The sequence below is a fragment of the Macaca nemestrina genome, chromosome 9 (assembly GCF_043159975.1).
Source record: "Macaca nemestrina isolate mMacNem1 chromosome 9, mMacNem.hap1, whole genome shotgun sequence".
Taxonomy (NCBI): Eukaryota; Metazoa; Chordata; class Mammalia; order Primates; family Cercopithecidae; genus Macaca; species Macaca nemestrina.
The window spans coordinates 94045092-94060774 of NC_092133.1; the positions used below are offsets into that span (position 1 = coordinate 94045092).

General features: G+C 40.7%; 1 long non-coding RNA gene across 2 annotated transcripts in view; it reads right to left on the bottom strand.

The window, feature by feature from the left end:
- LOC105499828 (uncharacterized) overlaps positions 1 to 14863 on the bottom strand; it is a 50021-nt gene extending 35158 nt beyond the window's left edge. For both annotated transcript variants that reach the window (XR_011607486.1, XR_011607485.1), the window contains exons 1-3: positions 14752 to 14863; positions 13078 to 13177; positions 10976 to 11120 (exon numbers count right to left, since the gene is read on the bottom strand). This is a non-coding gene — a long non-coding RNA (uncharacterized lncRNA). The remainder of the gene's footprint in view (positions 1 to 10975; positions 11121 to 13077; positions 13178 to 14751) is intronic.
- Between the last annotated feature and the right edge of the window lie 820 nt (positions 14864 to 15683).

A 15683-nucleotide genomic window follows, 5' to 3' on the forward strand; every position in this document is an offset into this window, starting at 1 on the left:
CTGTGGAGTAGAAATGAGAAAATATTTGGAAACTTTCTTTTTCTTAGTTGGAGCCTTTTATTGCTAAAAGTGAATATTCCATAGAGCTTAGGAAAGATCTATGTTTTTAGCATTTAAAAACAGAGCTGCATTTAAGTTCTGTGGCAATAGAAGATATTGGTTTAAAATGACATGGCAGATGTCATGAAATTTGTTTTAGAGCATTACTCCCAGGTTAAGTTATGTGTGCCAAGTTACAAGCTAAAATACACTTTTACAAATCAGCAAAGCTCTGAATTGAGAGACTATGATGATAAAAGAGTGTCATGTTCTGTGATGGGCCATAAGTGCTCTATCGAGCTGTGGATGAGGAAATAAACCTCACATTGCCCTAGAAACATGCTGTGTCTCTTCCTGAGTGGATTTAGCAAAGCCAAAGATGGTCCCTGAGGTTTACTTTGTTTAATAGAAGCGTGTTTTAATACATGTTGTTCATTCGTTTCACTCATTTTTAGAGTGATCTGTGGTTTTCCTCAACAGGTATTTGATGTTTCTTTAGGGCGATGTTCTGTCAGTCAAAAATGATAGGGTTGAAAGTTCATTATATTCTGAATGTGGTAGAAATCAAGTTGCTTCTTAGATCTGAGCCATTTGATTCCTGCTTTCATCCCTATTAACTTACAGTATATAAATATCATTAGGAGACTCTGTGAGGTGGGTTTGGACTGATGTTGGAAGGTTTATGCTACAGTTCCTGCCTCTGCATTTAAGTGTATAAGTGTTTTACAGGGATGGCCAATGTGTCCCACTCTGAGAAAAGAAGAGAAAACAGGCCAAACAAGGTTTTCTTTTGTCTGATAATTTTAAAAATTCCAACGTAATATATTTAACAGATTTGTTGTACTGAATTGTTTTTTTGTGTGTGTATAGTTTGCCTGATTTTGAGACTTCATAGTCTTTTAAAAAGATGGAGGTGTGTGACCTTCAGAGCCTTTTTCTCATTTTTATTAGTAGTGTTTTCAGCTTGAGTACTTTCCATGCAGAGCCTATCTTGCATACCACCTACTAATCTCTTTGATTATGAGACATTTAATTTGGCTTTGGGGTGGAATTTTCTTGATGCCTATGAAAAATAAGTTAAAAGACAATGGCAACAACAAGTGGAAACTTTTACCACTCTCTTTCTCTCTCACTCTCCCATTCTCTCTCTCTGTCACCACACACACACACACACACACACACACACACACACACACACACAGGTTAGTCATCTTTTTTTCTTCTGCCTGTGTCACACAGGTATTCTAGGACACTGTGCATACAGAGTGCAATGCTCTCTCATCCATGCCTTGGAGCTGCCCCCTGTATCCCCCTCCTCTGTAGTGGCCTAGTTGATGACATTGGTGACTGTCTGGGGTCACAGGTTGGATCTTACCTTTGTGTGAAGCACAGAGATTCTGTTCATATGTTTATTTTTTGCATCAATATGAGGACCGAATGATTTTAGAACTACTGATAGAAAATATTCTTCAAAGAATATCCAGGGCTGAAAGCATAAAAAGTTAGCACAAGTGTTAAGGGGATGGTAATATTAGATAAACCCAAGTTTGGGACTGTTTTCATAAAACATATTGGACTTATCAATAAAATTTGGTTTTAGCATAAATCTGGAGGAGTTTATTACTGACAACTATGGCTGCATGCATGCATTGGTTCCCAGTCTGAATGCTGGAGCTCCATAGAGTCAGGACAGCTTAAGACGTCCTGTCAGTGTGTCCTGGCAATTCTGTAATACAGGAGCTGTTCTTTCTGCTCCTTGTGTTGTGACATACCACAACACATGTAACGCCCTGAGCCTGGGTATGTCTGACAAATTGAGGATATAGGGCCTAATTTGTTTAGAGTTTTGCCAGGTTGAACACATAAAGGTGTCTTGTATACTCCCCTGAATATATACTATGGTTATGTTGAGAATTACCATAGTGAGGGACTGGGTACTTCCTGTAGATCACATGGTAATGGAAGCCTCCCACAGGAGGCACCATCTTGGCAGAGATCTGAGTGAGGAGCAGACCTGGTGCTGCCCATGCCAGGAGACGCCAAGCTGAGCCAAGGACACAGAATGTGGTATGTTTTGAGGACAAGGTCACAGCCAGCCAGGCAGGCAGGAAAAAGCAGGTGGCAGGGAGAGTGGCAGAAAGGAGAGAAGAGGGGTGCACAGCAGCTGGACCATGGGGATCTTTGTAAAAGAGCAAGAGACTTGACTTTTCCTGGAGATGGGATGGAGAGCCTATGGGGAGCTTTAGCAGGAAAATGACATCCTCTGATGTTCAATGTTCACTTTAAAAGCTGACCCTGACTGTCTAGGAAATAGATGGTACAGGGGAAGGAGTGGAGGCAGGGAGGCCAGTTCAGTGATGACTTGCAGTTGAGGGTCAGATGGACACAAGGAACACGGCTGTCTTTAGGATGATAGCACCTGTGCAGGGATTGGAGTAGAAGCCGTCAACTGAAGAATCACGAGGTTCAAAATTTGGGAAGAGCTTGATTTCCCATAAAGGGTTACAAACTGAAGGTTGGCCATCCTGCTGGCTGGGAGGCATAGCTGAGAGGAAACACTTGGAGGGAATGGAAGGCAAGTCAGAAATTCACGCTGAGTGGGGTGGCCAAATATACATATTTAATGAGCTATAATGAGCTATAGGAGGAGTTACAAATATTTCTGAGAGGGGAAATCTGTTCATGAACAATTCTTAATGCCTCTTCATGGATTGCATGTTTTTAAAAATGGCAGCGTTAGTGTAATCTGAGGTGGAGTTTTCAACCCTCTGACGTCAAAAGGTAAAGTGAAGGACACCAAAACCCCCACTGCATCCTTTGAGAGTCCGCCAAAACACACCCAGTGATATTGGTCACTGTTTAGAAAGAAATGCATTGTGTGACTGGTGAGCTGTCACTTGTAAGCAGTGAAGAGGAAGGGGAGTCTGCTAGCAGCCTCAGATGATTACCTAAAGATGAAAAAGAAATGAGTCATCTATTTCTTGTTTTCCAGAGCTGGTCTCTGTTTACTCCTTAGGAAAGAGTTTTGGCTAAAGGTTGATAAAGAAGGGGCATACTGAGGCATGCTTGACCTCCGATCTGACATGGCCGATAACTGAGCTTTTAAGGTTTATCTGGAATCCTCTTGGCCAAGAGAGGGGTCTTTTCAGTTGACTAGGGGCTTAAGATTTTATTTGTATTTCTCAAAGATTAGGGAAAAAGAAGAATCAAAGCCACCTGCTAGAGTTTTGCCTAAGCAGGAAGTTGGGGAGGTAGTAGAGCTGTTGGCCAAGATGGAAATCACTTAGAAAGGAGGGGGTTTGTAGGGAAACCACACCTCCATTCCAGCCATATCAGTTGCTAATGTAGGTGACACAGAGAAACAACAGAGCACCCATGAGTGTCTTCATGGAGTTTGGATCATGATGGGTAAAAAGACTATGTGTTTAGTATAAGAGAATGTCTAAGGCATGCCTCATCTCAGAAGCCAGGGGGTGGTATAATTATTGCTGAAATTATACCAGGGGTTGGTTGGTATAATTAGTGCTGAAATTAGTGCTGAACTGTGGGGTGGCTTCATTGCTCCAGTGAGGAAGGAAGGGCTGAAGGGAAACAGGTGGAAGAGGCGAAGCACCTGGATAAGTTTGTGTAAGTACACTCCAGGATGTTCCCACAAGAATAAAATCCCCTAAGGATGCTTTTTCTCAAAATGCATCTCCACTGTTAAGTGATATGCCTGTGTATTTTGTAAACTGTTTATCCCCTCTGGCATGATTTGAAGACTAATTTTATCTTTACTTCAAGGTAGCAACCTTAAAAGGACTTGTCCTACTAAGGAATAGCGAGGGCCCATGAAATCCAATAAAATGTGATGGACAGTTTAGATTCCCAATCTTCTATTTATGAATGAGCTCTGTGTTGCTTATTAACTGAGCACCAGGATACAGCAGCTTTTGCTTTATTGAGTAAGGATACATGACTGGTTGCTCACATAGCACAGCTGCAGTGTGCTGGAGGAATAGCAACAACATTCTTTGCAAACAGTCCAATTATTACATTTATCATTTTAAACTGTTACATTTTAAGCAAAATAGAAAAATGGTCAGGAATATGGTAAAATAATTAATGTATATGAGGTAAAGCCAGACTAGGATTGCTGGGCTAAAAATTGAAGCCATTTTATACAAAATGTAGGGCTTGCAATTCATTAAAATAAAAATTATTAAAATGAGAGCAAATCATAATATTAGCAAATTATGAAGTAGAAAGTAAAGCCATTGTCTGCTAAGCATATATGTCTGCAGGAGGATTGTTTGAGCCCAGTTCTGGGCTGTAGAATGTCACACTGAAAGGGTATCTCCACTAAGCTCGACATCAATATGATGAACTCCTGGGAACAGGGAACCACCAGGTTGCTTAAGGAGGGGTGAACAAGCTCAGGTCAGAAACAGATCCGATCAAAACTCCCATGCTGATTGGTAGTTGAATCACACCTGTGAATAGCCACTTCCCTCCAGCTTGGGCAATATAGCCAGACTCTGTCTTTCATAAAAATTGTATTTAAAAATAAAAATACGATATCCATGAAACAGTCACTGACTCTAGCATTGGAGAGACCTGGATTCAAATCTTGCCTGGGCCCTTTACTATATGACATAGGGTTGAACCCCTGAGCCTTATTTTCTTCATCTGTGAAATGGGAATAATTAGTATCTCTATCAGAAGGGTTTTGAAATAATCTATGTGGGAGTACCCAGGAAGAGGTGTGGATAGAAGAGAGTAGAAACTGAAACAAAGACCCACGTCTCACTTACGCCTGGGGGCAGTGCGTCATTGATGAAAGTAGGAAGTACTAGGGAAAAGGAGGAGAAAGTGAGGTTTGATTTTAGACTAAATTTGTATGTGTTTATGATTTGGAAAACTTTTTTTGGAAGTTTGGAGTGATTGCAGGGTGTGCTGGTGAATCCTCTTGTGCACTCAGAAGTGTGTGTGTATAAATGAATCACTACCCTAGGATACACATCCCATTCTGGCAAACATGTAGAACCTGTGCCTATCAGCAAGCTTTGGGGAATGTGCTTTCTTCATATTTGTGTCTCTGAGAAATAACCAAGAGGTTGATGTGCAAAAACTGTTCAAAGACTGCTGGTGGAAGGAAGGCATGGTAGTAGTGGTTGTAACATTATTCATTTTATAAAAGAAATAAATCACTGATAAGAAACTTCAGCAAAGTCTCAGGATACAAAATTAATGTGCAAAAATCACAAGCATTCTTATACACCAGTAACAGACAAACAGAACCAAATCATGAATGAACTTCCATTCACAATTGCTTCAAAGAGAATGAAATACCTAGGAATCCAACTTACTAGGGAATGTAAAGGACCTCTTCAAGGAGAACTACAAACCACTGCTCAGTGAAATAAAAGAGGACACAAACAAATGGAAGAACATACCATGCTCATGGATAGGAAGAATCAATATCGTGAAAATGGCCATACTGCCCAAGGTAATTTACAGATTCAATGCCATCCCCATCAAGCTACCAATGAGTTTCTTCACAGAATTGGAAAAAACTGCTTTAAAGTTCATATGGAACCAAAAAAGAGCCTGCATTGCCAAGACAATCCTAAGTCAAAAGAACAAAGCTGGAGGCATCACGCTACCTGACTTCAAACTATACTACAAGGCTACAATAACCAAAACAGCATGGTACTGGTACCAAAACAGAGATATAGACCAATGGAACAGAACAGAGTCCTCAGAAATAATACCACACATCTACAGCCATCTGATCTTTGACAAACCTCAGAAAAACAAGAAATGGGGAAAGGATTCCCTATTTAATAAATGGTGCTGGGAAAATTGGCTAGCCACAAGTAGAAAGCTGAAACTGGATCCTTTCCTTACTCCTTATACGAAAATTAATTCAAGATAGATTAGAGACTTAAATGTTAGACCTAATACCATAAAAACCCTAGAAGAAAAGCTAGGTAATACCATTCAGGACATAGGCATGGGCAAGGACTTCATGTCTAAAACACCAAAAGCAACAGCAACAAAAGCCAAAATTGACAAATGGGACCTAATTAAACTAAAGAGCTTCTGCACAGCAAAAGAAACTACCATCAGAGTGAACAGGTAACCTACAGAATGGGAGAAAATCTTTGCAATCTACTCATCTGACAAAGGGCTAATATCCAGAACCTACAAAGAACTCAAACAAATTTACAAGAAAAAAACAAACAACCCCATTGAAAAGTGGGCAAAGGATATGAATAGACATTTCTCTAAAGAAGACATTCATACAGCCAACAGACACATGAAAAAATGCTCATCATCACTGGCTATCAGAGAAATGCAAATAAAAACCACAATGAGATACCATCTCACACCAGTTAGAATGGCAATCATTAAAAAGTCAGGAAACAACAGGTGCTGGAGAGGATGTGGAGAAATAGGAACACTTTTACACTGTTGGTGGGACTGTAAACTAGTTCAACCATTGTGGAAAACAGTGTGGCGATTCCTCAAGGATCTAGAACTAGAAGTACCATATGACCCAGCCATCCCATTGCTGGGTATATACCCAAAGGATTATAAATCATGTTGCTATAAAGACACATGCACACGTGTGTTTATTGCGGCATATTCACAATAGCAAAGACTTGGAATCAACCCAAATGTCCATCAGTGACAGACTGGATTAAGAAAATGTGGCACATATACACCATGAAATACTATGCAGCCACAAAAAAGGATGAGTTCGTGTCCTTTGTAGGGACATGGATGCAGCTGGAAACCATCATTCTCAGCAAACTATCGCAAGAACAGAAAACCAAACACCGCATGTTCTCACTCATAGGTGGGAACTGAACAATGAGATCACTTGGACTCGGGAAGGGGAACATCACACACCGGGGCCTATCATGGGGAGGGGGTAGGGGGGAGGGATTGCATTGGGTGTTTTACCTGATGTAAATGACGAGTTGATGGGTGCTGACGAGTTGATGGGTGCTGACGAGTTGATGGGTGCAGCATGCCAACATGGCACAGGTATACATATGTAACAAACCTGCATGTTATGCACATGTACCCTAGAACTTAAAGTATAATAATAAAAAAAAAAGAAATCAATCAATGTTAAAAGTAGATAGAATTATTTTAACTTTTAAATGTGGACATTTTTTCCATTTTCATTACGGTTTTCATTGGGATTACAATGATATATTTATTAAATCTTTTCTCCCCCAAGAACATCATTCTATTAAAAAAAAAAAAAACTGATGTTTGGTGTGTAAAGGCAGTAAAAAGAGTAACAGCAAGAGGGAGGGAGGGACGGAAGGAGAGAAGGAGAAAGAGAATGAATTTTGGGGGGCTACAAGCTGCTGCTAAATTTTAGTTGCAGTTGTCAGAGTTGAAGAAAACATTAGGGGAAATGTCTCATTAAGCAGCTCCCTGGATTTTTCTGCCCTGGGAAGGCTGCCTGAGGGATGGATCATGGCCAGCCTGCAGGGGTCAGATTCCTGGTACAGTGTTCTAGCCTCTTATCTTATTGGCTCCAGCTAAGTGATTTTACAGCCAGAACTGTTTTAAGATCAGTGCAAGGCACTGTACAGATATTTATGGGTGGAGAAGTAGAATTTGAGGAAGGAAGAAGCAAATGCTCAGTTTTGAAGGTTTCGTTCCATGGCTTCTTGGGTTTCTGGTGAAATGGAACGTGTGGAAGTAGGAGCACAGCTAACTATGCTAGGCAGGGCAGCCCTGTGAGGCAGGTTCTACTGCTGTCTTGGTTTTACAGAGGGGGAAAGCGAGGCACAGAGGGGTTAATTAACCTTTTAAGTGTTGCAGTCTAAGGCACAGAAGCACAGTTCCAAGCAAGGTCCATCTGAATCTTAAGTCCTCCCTCTTTGCCACCATGCTCCACTGCTGAGACCATCCCTGTGAGTCCTGCCACTCTCCTCCCCCAGTCTATTTGCACTGCTATTCAGTGAGGCCAAGAAAGCCAATGGCCATGTCCCCAAGAGGACATCTCTTCCCTCCTGTGAGCCATTCTCATACATCTCAATTCTGAGATACAGCTTGAAAAGCACCTCAGCAAATCCACTGCATGGAAGGCAAAACAACCTTGATCCACAGCAATGACCACAAGCAAGGGAAGCCTGGCTATAAGCACAGTCATAATGTTATTCAAGGTTGGTGATTCAAAGCCTTCCATGTCTACCTGAACATCCTCAGCTCCTGCTGACATCACCAGTGGAGGTCCTCCGCTGATTGATGTAAATCATTTTTAAACCCAGCAGTGCACTGATGACTGTTAATTCCATGCTCCACAAACTTGCCCTGAAATGCCTCTAATAGGGTAAGAGAAAGAGAAGACGCCCCAGTATGTATCCTATGGCATTACATCTCAACAATGATATTTATTTAAAGACTCTGCTTTTAGGTAAAATAAATTATTCAAATGTATTCTGAAAATGTTATTGGTTTTAATATAAAATATGTTCTCCAAATCTTTGGGTGAGATTGAAGATCCAGGAAGATGTATCTTGATCTTCTTGATCATTTGGCTTAAAGCAACTACCCAAAGGTAGTACTCTAATTTAGGATCCATGAATCTTCAGGTCATACTACCATTTTTAAAAGTATTCTGAATGCCCCAATAAGTGCTAGATAGGAACTTTTCAGTGAGATAAAATAGCTCATATTCAGGATATGTTCGTGTGTATACACATTCTGTGACTTCTATTCTGTACATTTTCATTAATTCCATGTAGAAAAGTAGAGGCTGGGGACCCTGTCCCTCCCAGAGTCACTGCCGTTAGGCCCTGTGGGTGACCACTTGTCTTTAGCACCTGTAGGGCTCACCATTGGGGTGGGAGGAGTCTTTATCAGCAGCAGCAACAATGACTGGATGTCTCCAGTTTATGATTCCCGCCATCTGGGAGGCTACAGAAAAGCCTGAGTGCCAAGATGTTCTCAGGACTGCCAGCTCTGAAATTTCTTTTCTCAGTGATAAGGATAAGATAAGCAAATGGCCTGGACAGTTCCACTCTGTGTGATAGAGGTGGCCTCATTCCCTCCCCAGCCCTGCAGAAAGAGCTGAGGCTCTGAAGCACAACTTAGGCTGAGAATCACCCGCTTCTTCCTGGGGCCCTGACTCAGGCAGGCACCCAGTTCAGCAGTTTGATATGCAGCTATGTGAACAACACTTTTCATGAGCGATCATCACCCCTTTTCTCTTGTCTATTTGGGCACTAAATTGCTGGTGAACATCCTTCATGATCAAAGAGCAATATCTGAGTGTGTCCTGAGTGATGTTCTGTGGAGATAAGAAGCATGGCTTGCCACCTCATTGTAAGAGAAAGTTTATCTGCATCAATTAATTAAAATAGAAGGCAGTCAATGGGCATTGGGCACAAGGGAATGATGGTTGTATTGGAGCATGATGAAGAGATGTCAGCTTTCTCTTAGCACCAACATCACTATTAACACTTGCTGTCTGTCACCGATCAGCAATCTGTTCCCAGTGTAATCTTAGAGTTCCATAGCACAGCTCAACCCTTCTACCTCTCTGAGAAGAGTGGTGTGTAGGCCTTCTGACAGCAAGAGAAATTTGCACTCTTTGAGAGTCAGTTTCTTCTCAAAACTCATTCAGAAATCATCACATTTCACACGTTGGCCTCACCCAAGATGTTTAAATAAGAATTGTGGTTATGGTTCATAGTGTAAAAAGTCAGTTAGTTATAGGTAATACGTATGGCATTTACCATGTACCAAGAACTTGTATAGTTTGTTACATTTAGTAATTAATTTAAGTCTCACAGTATCCCTATAAGGTTTATTTTCCTTTTTACAGAGGACAAAACTGAGGCACAGTGGTTAAGAAATGACTCAATGGCAAAGGTGGGATTGGAGTCCCAACAGTGTAAACATGCTTGATTTGGATTGAATGCTGAGTTCAGGAGGGTGGAGCCCTTATTATGGGATTAGTGCCCTTCTAAGAAAGGATAGTAGAGGGCTCACACATGCTCTCTCTCTCCATGCACAAGAAAGAGCACACAGTGAGATGGAAAGAGGCCCTCACCAGAACCTGACCATGCTGGCACCCTAATTGCAGACTTCCAGCCTCCAGGACTGTGAAAATATGACTATCTGTGGTTTAAGTCACCAAGTCTCTGGTATGTTTTATGGCAGCCCATATGGTAACCCAAATGATGCTTTTCACCACTGTGTGGTCCAGCCTTTTATGGAAGCTCTCAGCTCCTCAGCCTTGCAAAAAAATACTTGCTGGTCACTCTGGTCCTTTCAGATGCCCTTTCTTAGTGGTGCCTCCACCAGACCCTTGACTTCATCCTTTTCTGTCACAGGAGGGGTAAGTAAAGTACCTCCTCCCTATGCATCTGTCATGGGAAGTGTGGGTAACTCACAGATGATGCCACAGGGCATGTGTTCAGGTACTACAGCCAACAGCGAATGAATGAAATGAAATGGTATTTATCCATTCCAGGGCTTTGCTCTGCAGGGCCAAGAAAACAGCTCTATCTGTGCCTCAACCCAGTCCTGGGTCCTTGCACCTTCCAAATGCAGAGGCCAACAGGCCATAACCATGGGGAGGGAATTCATCTTTTATGGGCTCCTCACTCAGGTGGTGACAAGGCAAGGTAGTCATCTGTCCTATCTTTATCAGTATCTGTCCTAAATACTGTGCTCTGACATTGATGCTAATATTCTGAATTATCAGGGGTTTTGTGGTGGTTAGACCTCTAATTTTTCTTTTCGGGAAGAGGAATAACTTCTGTGTCAGCACAGTGTTTCAGGAGGGTTGCAATCTAGAAATCTGGAGGATTGCAATCCAGAAATAGTGATTGTAAAAATTGCCTATAAACACACAATATAAACAATATGCCACAGACACACAGGCCCCGAGCATAGTTTCTGGAAGCTGTGGTCTTACCTCTGCCAGAGGAGAGTCACGATGGGAACTCTGGGTGGCATCTGGGTGCCTTTGCAACCCTTCCTCTGGCTCCTGCCAGACAATTGTCCCCAAAACAGAGAAGATAGAGACTTCACATTGTCTTCAGTATTTAATTATGTTGTTTCTAAAAATAAAAGACAGTACAAGCTGCTTATCTTTAAACCACACAGTACCAATTTTAACCTGTTTTATTCTCACCTTGAAATAGAGTCACATGTTTCAGCAGCAATATGCTGTTTCCCTGCCTCAATTTCTTACATCACATCCTGTGGAGAATGGTGTAGAAAATGCCCTGTTTTTACATCCAGATAAGAGCTTCAGGAAGTTACTGAAGAGTGAAATGCAAGGGGTCATTCTGGATGACCCCGAATAACTATTTGGTTAGACCAACCATTTGGTCTCTAAATTTGGATGCTAAAGAGAAAGATAGAAAATTCAAATAATCACTATCTGTAGAAGAAAAATTAGTTAATCATTTGACAGGTTTAAGGGTCTTGCCTTTCTCTCACAGAACTTTACTTCCAAATACCCTGTTTGGGAAAATTGGAAAATGTCTTCTCCTTACCTCCTGGGGGAAAAATAAGAGTTTAAATGTTGCCACCAACTCAAACAAAACACACCTCATTATTTGTGTTCTGGAGGGAGAGGGAGACCTTTTTTTGCTCCAAAATTTCCTTTCTGGAACTTCTTTTTTTAAGTAAAAACATTGTGTTTAAAGACTACTCAGGTGCAGTATTGAGAAGTAAGGAAAGAATAGAAGGAGGAGTTGAATCTGTAATTGACTGTGAACAATCAGTTGAGATAATTCACTGCCTCCAGATCAGCCTTCTTTTTGAAGCTTGTAACCTTGGGCTGTCCTGCGAGTCATTAGAGAGCAACCCCTGTCATGTAGGTTTAGTCTTAAATAGCTCATAGGTGGTGGGAAAGTTCATCAGAGTAGTTCCATCTCATGCAAAAACCCATTTCCTCGTGAGCCACTAGAGTGGCTCACATCAGAAAGATGCCATACCAAATGCTGGCCAGGACCTGAAGCAACTGGAATGCATGTGCATTTACTTTGTCCTCAGCCACTTGGGAGAACTCTTTGGCTGTTTCTTATAAAGCTAATCATAGTCTTTCCAAATAACAGGGCAATCCCACTTCCAGTTGTTTACATTTAAAAAAATTGGAAACATGTCCACAAAAAAAGACTTGTAGAAGCTTGTTCATAGCAGCCTTATTCTTAATAACAGGTCACAAATATGGCCTGGCTTCACATCCCATGCTTGAGAAAAACTGTGTATAGGTTAAGGCATTTCAAATTAGAAGAGTGAAGTATTCTTCATTTTTCCAAATATCCCAAAATAGAAATACTTACAATAAATTCTTCTAGAGAGGTAGCTCACATATCTATGAGCAAATCAGTCACAAAGATGGCATTATTTATGTAGGTAAAATAGAAAATACTACTCAATTTTTGCTTTTATGTTCTAAAACATGTTATTTCCAAGATATTTCGTGTACAAAGTAAATGCAGTGGCTAATTTCCAAGATCATGTAAATTTTAATTTTATCCATGAGCAAAAGGAGGGGCTGCTTGAAAAACATAATAATGATTGTTGTTTTGGGTGGTCCCAATTTCTCCTGCAAATAGGTGGCAACTTCCTTGAAAATTGAGACTCTGGGCTGGGCACGGTGGCATCTGTAATCCTAGCACTTTGGGAGGCTCAGGTGGGTGGATCACCTGAGGTCAGGAGTTCAAGACCAGCCAGGCCAACATGGTGAAACCCTGTCTCTAGTAAAATACAAAATTTAGCCAGGTGTAATGTCTGGTCCCTGTAATCCCAGCTACTCTGGAGGCTGAGAAGGGAGAATTGCTTGAACCCAGGAGATGGTGGTTGTAGTGAGCTGAGATCATACCACTGCACTCCAGCCTGGGCGGCTGAGCAAGACTCCATCTCAAACAAACAAAAAAAAAATTTGAGACTCTGAGCTTAGCCTTACTTTGGGCAAACACAATTATTTTGGGTTCCCAAGGTTGATAATTGAGACTTTAATTCAATCATTCCAGGAAAAGACATCAGATTTCATTTTTATCTCACCATTTTTTCCTACACTCATTAAGAATTTTTCTTGTCTGACAGTCAAGGATGTCTTTTGTGAAAGTCTTCATTTTGGCATTATTTTGACAGCCAATGATATCTAATGTAAAGAGAGAGGGGAGAAAGAATATTACAGCCACATTTTCTTGTTTTTTTTCACCCATTCACTAAGTTTTTTAACTGCTCATAAAAATTAAATCATTTTAATTTCTTAAATGTTTTGATTGACCACTACTTCCATTCTCTTTGGTAAAACCATGTTCTGAAAATAGCAGAGTCAGAATCCTTTGGAAATAAAAAAGTTATAGACAGAAAAACTATTTTCTTAATCTAATGGATATACTGTATGAAATATTAGTTCTGTTATTTTCTCTTTCAGCTGATATGCCCAATTGTGACACAACATATTCCCTTCCTGAATTTGTTCAGTTTTGCAGAGATAAATTAGTTTTAAATAAACATGGATTAGTCTTGCCCACAGAAACAAGCTTCTGCCCACCGCCTGGCATCACAGCCCCCAAACTCAGCTATTTCCAGGAGTCCACAGCATCTCATCTCTGGACTCAGTCAGAAAGACACCTACTGAAGTCCAGAGGCACATTCTGAAAGGCATTTTTGTCTTGTTTCATTGAGGGGAGAGGGGAAGAGAGTTTATATTGACTGTCACCTGCAATATTTGCCTAAAGTACATATATGCTCAATATGTAATATCTATTTAATATTTAAACTACACTCACCCCTCTGCTCAAAAACAAGAATTTGGTGAGTTTATTTGGGCATTTTTTCTTTGATCATGAGGCCCATATTATGTCTCATATTATACTCCAAGCCAAAAATATTTGTTGAGGCAAGTAAATTAAAATGCTTCTCCCAAGGAGAAAAGGCATGTTGTAAATTGTTTTCCTCTGAGAAGGCTACGGTGCTTCACTGTGATTTATCTTTCTGAATTGCAGCTTTAGAAAACATGTTGATTTTTTCTTCCCATACACTGAAGAAAAATATTAATCCTGACTGTCCCCAACCACCCATCATTGGATATAAGTTGTCAAATATCTGCTGAGGTGCAGTATGCTATGATATGCACCTTAAAGTTCCCAGAATAGGTTTACAGTAGTGAGAGGGAACTGGGGAGCAGCTTCATTTTGAGGAGCAGGCTTTCATTTGAGGAGCAGCTGAAGGTCTTATTTTGTGATGGCAACACACGGTGATATTAGGGAGCTTCCAAGGTGATGCTGCTATTCTTTCATCTTGCCTTCTGCCAGTCTTTCTTTCCTTTTTTTTTTTTTTTTTTTTTTTGAGATAGAGTCTCTCACTGTCATCAAGGCTGGAGTACAATGGCACGAACTCAGTTCACTGCCACTTCCACCTCTTGGGTTCATGCAATTCTCCTGCCTCAATCTCTGGAGTAGCTGGGATTCCAGGCACACATCACCATACCTTGCTAATTTTTTGTATTTTTAGTAGAGATGGGTTTCACTATGTTGACTAGATTGGTCTCAAATTCCTGACCTTGTGATCCGCCCACCTCAGCCTCCCAAACTGCTGGTTTTACAGGTGTGAGCCACCACACCCAGCCACCTTTGGTCAATCTTACGGATATTTTGTTTTGTTTTAAATTTTCATGGCCATCACTCTTTTGAAAGAGCTTTAAATTCCAGTGCAAGGCAGGCCTACCTTTTCATATATATTTTTGTGAGCACTTAAGAAACTGAGCTGCTCCATCTTTCTGCACCTTCTCTATTTTTTTTGCCCAGTTTCTCACTTGCATTTCAGGACCTGGAATCCTGAAAGAAAGAGAACCAGAATGAGGTAATTCAGTCACTTTTTTCATCAAGTCAACTTTCTGGATGCAGATCCATTATTATTACACTAATTAAGTCCAGATTTGGAACTCCATAAAATGCCTACACTATTATCCTTTTAACCAGAATTTTCATGAGGAACCAAACTAACCTATCTTTTATGAAAATAATTGATTGATTATATGTGATACCTAGCTAATGAATATTTGTCTTAGAAGTATGAAGTTTAAATTACTCAGGACTGTTTTAAAATCCTTTACTTTATGTTCACAGAAAATGTTTGTCTATGACAGCATTCTTAGGTAAGCTACCATGTACCAGTTCTCATTTAGGAGAAATTTGTTAGTATTCCTTTATAAAAATAATATAAACTCCAGACCACTGAATACAGAGAACCCTATTTTCATTTATCCAACTGTATCTCCTGTATTTTACCATGCTTCAAACAATACAGTCCCCAATTCTAGAATGACTTTCTTTTCCTTCCTTCCTTTTTTTATTTTATTTTATTTTATTTTTTTGATGGAGTCTCACTCTGTCACCCAGGCTTGAATATAGTGGCACAATCTCAGTTCATTGCAACCTCCGCCTCCCAGGTTCCAGTGATTCTCCTGCCTCAGCCTTTTGAGCAGCTGGGATTATGGGCATGTGACACCACATCTGGCTAATTTTTGTATTCTTTAGTAGAGAAGAGGTTTCACCACATTGGCCAGGCTGGTCTCGAACTCCTGCCTCCCAGAGTACTTGGGGGCGGGGGGAGGGGGGAGGGATTACAGGCGTGAGCCACTGCACCTGGCCTTTATT